The sequence below is a fragment of the Canis aureus genome, chromosome 7 (assembly GCF_053574225.1).
Source record: "Canis aureus isolate CA01 chromosome 7, VMU_Caureus_v.1.0, whole genome shotgun sequence".
NCBI classification, from domain to species: domain Eukaryota; kingdom Metazoa; phylum Chordata; class Mammalia; order Carnivora; family Canidae; genus Canis; species Canis aureus.
The window spans coordinates 61,156,518-61,164,680 of NC_135617.1; positions in this window are offsets into that span (position 1 = coordinate 61,156,518).

Consider the following 8,163-nt stretch of genomic DNA (forward strand, 5'->3'; position numbering starts at 1 on the left):
CTGGTGCCAGCCTCAGCCCACTTCCGTCGGGGGGCTGCTTTAACAGTGGTTCGCACCCTCGGACGTGGGCAGGGCCCCTGCGGCCGCGCTCGCGCTCGCACCGCCTCCCCCGGGCCTGGAGGCCCGCGGCGCCACGTGTTCCCAGGCGCAGCCCGCGCGCAGGTGCGCTGGGTCCCGCCGGGTGGGGGCGGGGGAGGCAGGTGTCCCTAACGACTCTCCCGCCCTCCAGCCTGGGAAGGAGCTGGCCCGGGCTCCGTCACCACATGACACGGGGAAGGAGCCCTCTGGCCTCCTTGGGGCTTTGAGACCTTCGCAGGGATGTGGTGGAAGCAGAGGCCTGGGCCAGCCTCCTCCCCTCCCCGCTGCGGCTGCGGCTGCGGCTGCGACCAGCTCCCGTCGCTGGCCCACCCCCAGCTCCCGGCCCCGGCCGGCTTGCAGGCTTTCTGTGGCCCGTCTCTGCTTCAGGGAACCCCAGGAATCTCCCTCGGAGGCCAGTCTTGCTGATCCTAAAGACGCCCTTGCCCAGCGCGGTGAGGATGGCCTGACTCGCCGGCCCGGAATGTCAGAGCTGAAATCCTTCTCTGAGCTCCTCACTTGCGATTAAACCTGCCATTTGCAAAAAAAAAAAAAAAAAAACCTGCCATTTGCTGACCCGCTGCAAAGAGCCAAGGACTGTTTACAGACCTCTCTTTGGATCCTCACAACCACCCTATTGGGTGTTCATTTCCCTGTTTACAGCTGGGGAAACTGAGACTCAGAAAAACGAAGTTCAATGGCTGAAGTTTCCCTCGCAGCAAGCAGTGTGGCTGGGAGTTCACTACAGGATGTGTTAACGGGTCTCTCTCCAGGTGTCTTTTTACAAGGTTGGCCTCTAGGAGTACCCATCTGAGTGCCTGCACGCGGCAGATTATCCCTGTCTCCCCCTTTTTTGGTCATATGCGCAGATAGAAAATCAAGGGCCCCGGGGGGTGGTGCAGCGGTTAGCGCCGCCTTCAGTCCAGGCGTGATCCTGGAGACCCGGGATCGAGTCCCACGTCGGGCTCCCTGCATGGAGCCTGCTTCTCCCTCTGCCTGTGTCTCTGCCTCTCTCTCTCTCTCTCTCTCTCTCTCTCTGCCTCTCATGAATAAATAAAATCTTTAAAAAGAAAATCAAGGGCCCTTCTACACTGACATGAGCCACATAGGATGTGGAAAAAGAAAATTAAGGAAATGTAGTCTGATTGTAATTAGAAGATTGCAACCAGAGAGGCAGAGATCAGTATGTGTGCGTGCTGAAAGAGCACGTAGAAGTCTCTTCCACTTACTACTGACAGGGGTACTTATTTCACTGATCAGATAAAAATCCTACCATGATGGTTATAATACAAAATAAAAATTAGGGGATCCCTGGGTGGCTCAGCAGTTTGGCGCCTTCCTTTGGCCCAGGGTGTGATCCTGGAGTCCCGGAATCGAGTCCCGGCATGGAGCCTGCTTCTCCCTCTGCCTGTGTCTCTGCCTCTCTCTCTCTATGTCTATCATGAATAAATAAATAAAATCTTTTTTTTTTAATGTTTATTTATTTATGATAGTCACAGAGAGAGAAAGAGAGAGAGGCAGAGACACAGACAGAGGGAGAAGCAGGCTCCATGCACCGGAAGCCCGATGTGGGATTCGATCCTGGGTCTCCAGGATCGCGCCCTGGGCCAAAGGCAGGCGCCAAACCGCTGCGCCACCCAGGGATCCCTCCATGAATAAATAAATAAAATCTTAAAAAAAAAATCACCTGGGAATGCCTGGGTGGCTCAGTTGATTAAGCATCTGCCTTTGACTCCAAACATGGTCTCAGGGTTCTGGGATCCAGCTGCCTTGTGGGGAGTCTGCTTCTTGCTCTTCCTTTGCTGATTCCCCTCAACTCTCTCTCTCTGTCTAAAATTAAAATAAAAATCACCTTAATGGGGATCCCTGGGTGGCTCAGCGGTTTAGCGCCTGCCTTTGGCCCAGGGCGTGATCCTGGGGTCCTGGGATCGAGTCCCGCGTCGGGCTCCCGGCATGGAGCCTGTTTCTCCCTCCTCCTGTGTCTCTGCCTCTTTCTCTCTCTATGTCTATCATGAATAAATAAGTAAATAAATCTTTAAAAAAAATCACCTTAATGTTTAATAACAAAGAAGTAGCTAAATCAACTAGGGTGCCTCTATATGATGAAATATTATGCAGGCCTTAAAATATCCTTGTCATTTATTGGTGTCTGTGTTATGCCAGGAATTAGAGCTGGGGATAATAAGACAAAATGAGATGCTTCCAGCAATCAAGGAAGGAGACAGGCTCACAAACAGATAAGGGACTTGGAGCATTTATAGACGTCATGACTGAAGTGTGTGTGCAGGGATAGACACTGGGGTGCTGAGAGAGGGAGATCATCCTTCTGAAGTTGCTGTGAGCATTAGGAAAAGTGATTTAGAAGATGACCGTGATGGGCACCTGGGTGGCTCAGCAGTTGAGCATCTGCCTTGGGCTCAGGGCTTGATCCCAGTCCAGATGGAGTCCTGCTTCTCCCTCTATCTGTGTCTCTGCCTCTCTCTCTCTCTCTGTGTCTCTCTTGAATAAATAAAATCTAAAAAAAGAAAAAAAAAAAAAGACACTTGAGCCATGTCTTCTTTCTGGAGTTTATAAGGACATGGGGGGGGGGGGATGTCTCAGTTATGATGCTAATTTAAAGAGGATTAAAAGATGCACATATAGTATGATCTAAAGTTCAAGGGGCCACGGCACAAGCTTTGGCTTGCTCAATACCACGTGCAATGTACATGAGAAAGAACTTAGAAAGTTTTATCTTGTGTAAACAGTTTTATTTTGGGTTTTCTGACGCTCACCACCAAAACTAACCCTAACTCAAATCCACACTGTATGTCCCGGGGTCCCAGCAGGAACACACATGGGGAATGTGAAGAGAGCTTAATAATAAAAGGACTATAAGAGCGTGGGTGCGGTCTAGGGAACCACCGGAGCTGGAAGAGCACCCCAGAGCTGCTAACGGTGGGAGCCAGCACCTGGGTCTGAAGGGGCCAAGGGGGCAGCCATTAGGGGAACCCAGAGCCTGAGAGAGCCGTGTGCGGGGGGGTGGGGGGTGCCTGGCCACAGCTGGGACCCCTGGTCGAGGGACATGGTCTATGAGCCAGCCGCTAGAGCCGCGGGAGAATTCGGACTTGGCTCCTCCCATCTTCTGCCCCGGCTGCCGCTCGGCTATCTCCACGCGGGGTGTGGGCCGCCCCTGATGCGGTTCAGCTTCCCAGGGACAGGGCTGGTGTGTGCGGCGGCGGGGGGCGGGGGCGGGGGGTTCTGAAGGGTCACAGGGAAGCACCTCTTCTCTTTTGTCCAGATAAAAAATCCATGCCCCTTGGGGATCGCTGGGTCGGCTCGGCGGTTGAGCGCCACCTTCAGCCGAGGGCACGATCCTGGAGACCCGGGATCGAGTCCCACGTCGGGCTCCCTGCATGGAGCCTGCTTCTCCCTCTGCCTGTGTCTCTATGCCTCTCTCTCTCTCTCTGTGTCTCTCATGAATAAATAAACACATAATCTTAAAAAAAAAAAAAAAAACACGCCCCAGCACCGAGGACACACCGTGTCTCATCAGCTACCATATAATTGAGAGGGGACAGCGATTTGACCATACTCCCGTTGAAACCTGGAATGCTAGCTATCACCAGTACTCTTTACTTAAGTTAGCAGGAGAAAACTGGGGTTACAAGGTCTGCTTTCACCCTCAGTGAGACACTCTCCTCATCCTTTGCCAGCACCGGTTTCTTTACCTGGTGGGTGGGTTACTCGAACTTGTATTCCTATGGGGTCTGAGTCCTTAGGTGGTCTTGACTTCTTGGGTTGCTGGTTTTCTGTGGACCTGGACTACTGGTTGGAGGATTATGAAGAAGCACCTCAGTGAATGCCCTGGGCTCCAGATCTAGCCCCATCTCTATTGTGCAGTGGTAACCTAATTTTCTCTAGGAATTGGGCTTAATCAACCGAGACACTACAGAGGTATCTTTCTCTGCCTACTGGATCAGCAGGAGAAACCAAAATGGCCAGGGCCCACCTCAGCTTCCAAGTCCTCAGTACTATGACTGTTGCATGGTGGAAGTGTTTCTCCCTTGGGTACTAGGATCACCAAACTCCCTGAGTCATTTCCATTATTGGAATGGGTTGAAACAAATTCTTTAAGTGTGATAGTGAAGAGCCTCCTATTGTCCCCACCTCTTGGCTGTATATGATTATGTGTGGTTATGGTTTAAAGAATACACTGCACCCAGTAGGATGGCCCCAGAGTCTGGCAGGGTGAAGTTTCTCAGCTATGCTCTAGATGAGTTTTCAGCAGGCCAATCCACCATCCTATCTTGCCAGCACTTTTGGGTCATTGGCACATGGTAAACCAGTGAGTGCCTTGGGAGTGAGCTCATTTATACATTTCTTTGGCAATGAAATGTGTGCCCTGGTTGGAGGTGATGTTATGTGGAATGCCATGGTGATGGGTAAGGTATTCTCTCCATCAGAATACCTGAGGCTGGCAGGATGGTGGTGCTGATGGAATCACTGGAGGCAGAGAAGGTGGTGGTGCTGACAGAAGCAGTGGAGGCAGAGAGGGTGAATTCATACCTGGAATATGTGTCTGTTCTCATGAGGATAAAGCACAGCCCTCCCATGCTGGGAGGGCCCAGTCAAATCAGTCTACAACTGGATGAGAATGGTGCCTCATCAGGGACTCAGGATTGGGATGTAAGATGGGCCCTCAGCACTGGGCACAGCCAGATTCGCCTCAAAAGGGGGAAGACTATGTTACTGAACCAAAGCATAACTTATATCCCTGCCACCATGGGTCTATTGAACAGGGTCTGAAATGCCTAGGAAAAGAGGCTGACCAGAGCACACAGAACTCTACTTGTGTCCAATGGTGACCATTCTTCCCATGTCTTTTTGTGAGGTATTATAGCTACCTTGCCTTTGGCTGTTAAGCATCACCACCTTGCCTTTATGCTATCAGGATACTATATTATTCTGGTTGAGATTCTAGAATCCACTTCCACTGAATCCAGTGCCCTCCAACAGCATCTCTAGCCTACAGAGGACAGCCATCAGAGCAAGTCAAGGATGCAGGTGGCTCTCACCAATGCATTCCTCCTCCTCCTCCCCTCCTCCTCCCCCTCCTCCTCCTCCTCATCCTCCACCTTCTTCTTCTTCTCCTTCTTCTTCTTCTTCTTCTTCTTCTTCTTCTTCTTCTTCTTCTTCTTCTTCTTCTTCTTCTTCATCTTTATTCTCCTTCTCCTTCTTCTTAAGTAAACTCTACACCCAATGTGAGGCTCAAGCTCTCGACTCTGACAGCGAGGGTTGCATGCTCTACCGACTGAGCCAGCCAGGTGCCCCTTACCAATGCATTTCTTTTTTTTTTTTTTTTTTTTTTTATTTATTTATTTATGATAGTCACAGAGAGAGAGAGAGAGGCAGAGACACAGGCAGAGGGAGAAGCAGGCTCCATGCACCGGGAGCCTGATGTGGGACTCGATCCCGGGTCTCCAGGATCACGCCCTGGGCCAAAGGCAGGCGCCAAACCGCTGCGCCACCCAGGGATCCCACCAATGCATTTCTTAATGCTTTGGCGAAGGGAGGGTTTTCCAGACCCTCTTAACATATATGTGAGGGGTGGCTAGTCAGGTTGCACACAATAAATCCAGTCCAGCATTCCCACCCTTCTGAGATTTTGGATTCCTTCCTCTACAGTATGCCAGGGAAATTCTGGCATTTCAAGTTTACTAACTGTAGGCTACCATTAAGTCCAGGCTTTAATTAACCAACCTCATAGACTATTAATGCCTCTCTCAGGTGCTCGAGCCAAACACATTAAATCCCAAATCCCAGATGAACATCCATGGCCTTGAGTTTGGCCAAACTGAGTCTTACATTCCACCCTCCTGGGTCTATTTCCCTTAAAACCCATTCCCACACATACTGCTGTGGCTCCTGCCAAGGCAGTTTAGCAAGGTCTATAACCCCTTGTCTGGGCGTACTCTCAGCGTGGGCCCTGTGCTTCTCTGCCCAGACTGTTCTGAGATCTAGCTTGAGAAGAGCCAGGGAGGATTGGAGGTGGGGAGATCCTGAACCTGATGTCCAGAGGGACAGAAGCACCATATGTCTGCCAGAATGTCTCCTTCTCATTTCAGAGTCCCGCCCCTCCCCCATCAGTGCCCTATGTGAGCCTCCTCTCATGCTACCCTAAAGGGCTGGACACTTAAGTAGCACTGCAACTTGGCAACACTTAGGATGACATCAAGGTGCCAGTCCTCAGCCACCGGAGCCCTCCCTGCCTGTGGGAGATGAGGGACTCCTCCCAGGTGCTATCAAGGTGTCCTGTTAACACACTCACATCTCCTGTCAGACGTTGATCATGTCCAGTTCTCCTTCCCTTGTGGCCTTCAGAAGCCAAGTGAGTCCAGGCCGTAGTGAGGACGAGCCACAGCCATGTTGCCTGCCATCTCCCCATCTCAACAATGCAGTATTCTCCACTTCACCCTGCCACCCCCAATGGTAATCTGAGTGTTGGCGATACACCTGCATGCAGTGGATTCCCCGGGGGCATTTTCCCTCGGCAAGGAGGCTTCCTCTGTCTTCTTTGAGTTTATGATCAACCCAATCTCAGTATTCTGTCTGAGGCTGTTCCTGGAGCCAATTCCATTTTGGGTGAGTGTGGACAGGAGGTAGACAATGCATATATATTGGGTAATTTGAAGAGAATTTAATAAAGGGACCATTTATAGTGGTGTGGCAGTATGACAGGATATCTCAAGGGATAATGCAGTACCTGGAACTGGCAATGAGCCTGAAGGGGTGAGAGGAAGGAGCAATGCAGGGCCCCAAAGCTGGAGACCTGGCAGAGGGACCCTGTGGCCCATGGGAATACTGGAGGGAGGGAAGTTGAGGAATAAATACCCTGACCTCCTTCTCCTTCTTTCTTTTGCTGGGGCCCTCACTAGCCAAAAGCAAAGCCAGAGGTTAAGGGAGCCTACTGCAATGTCTGTAGACATCGGTGTGCAGGAAACTCAGTGGATAAGGGTGGAGAGAGGATCTGGTGGGGTCACAGAAGGCAGTCAGCACAGTCAACCATCTGATCAGAATTTTAATAATTGTCTTTGTGGGCATCCCAAGACATTTATGACATTGACATTTATAAAGACATTTGTAGAATGTCTCTCACTCTAAGGTCTGTTCATTTCCTCCAGATGAGATTCAGAGTGAACCTTCTGGGCAGGAGTACCACAGAAGAGATGTAGTCTTCCCACGTCCATTGTGTCCTCAGTGCATCACATCAGGAGACACATGGTGCCCGTTTGTTCTGTTAATAGTAATTAGACTGGAAAAAAGTAATTAGACCTTGATTACAGGATGAAGAAGGCAGTGCTTGCCAGATCCGGCCAACTTTCAATAAACTTAGAAACCTGAGAATAATCGGCACTGACTTTCCAGAGAGCCAGAGGGACTGTAGCACACCTGGTCTGCTTTCATCTTTTCTCATCCTCTTTGAAAATACCGGGCACAGAGTCTTGTTGGCAGGAAAAGGGGAGAGTGGCGAAGCTCCGCCGTCACTTAACTCCCACTGGAAGTCTCTCCGCAGCTATTTTCTGTGTGGAGCTGCGGAGTCAGGCCAGGCTCGGAGATGATCCCCTGGCCGTCTGTCTCTACACGTGCCCTGCAGGTACACACTTACACACAAGTGTGAAAATCGGTATGGACTGGGGTGCCTGGCTGGCTAAGTCTGAGAGGGGCACGCGACTTTCCATCTCGGGGTCCTGAATTCGAGCCCTAAGAGATTACTGAAAAGAAAAGAAAGAAGAAAAAAGAAGAGAAAGGAAAAGAGGTTTGTAGGAGGAGCCTATGCCCCTGTGCCAAATTGGGTCTTTTTGCCAGCATCATGATCATGCGTGGCCCGTTCTGTGCCAGTCTTGGAGTTCCTTCTAAAGCACTGCACGGGGGCAGCCCCCGGTGGCTCAGCGGTTCAGCGCCGCCTTCAGCTCAGGGTGTGATCCTGGAGTCCCGGGATCGAGTCCCACGTCGTCGGGCTTCCTGCATGGAGCCTGCTTCTCCCTCTGCCCGTGTCTCTACCTCTCTCTCTCTCTGAATTAAAAAAAAAAAAAAAAAACTTAAAAA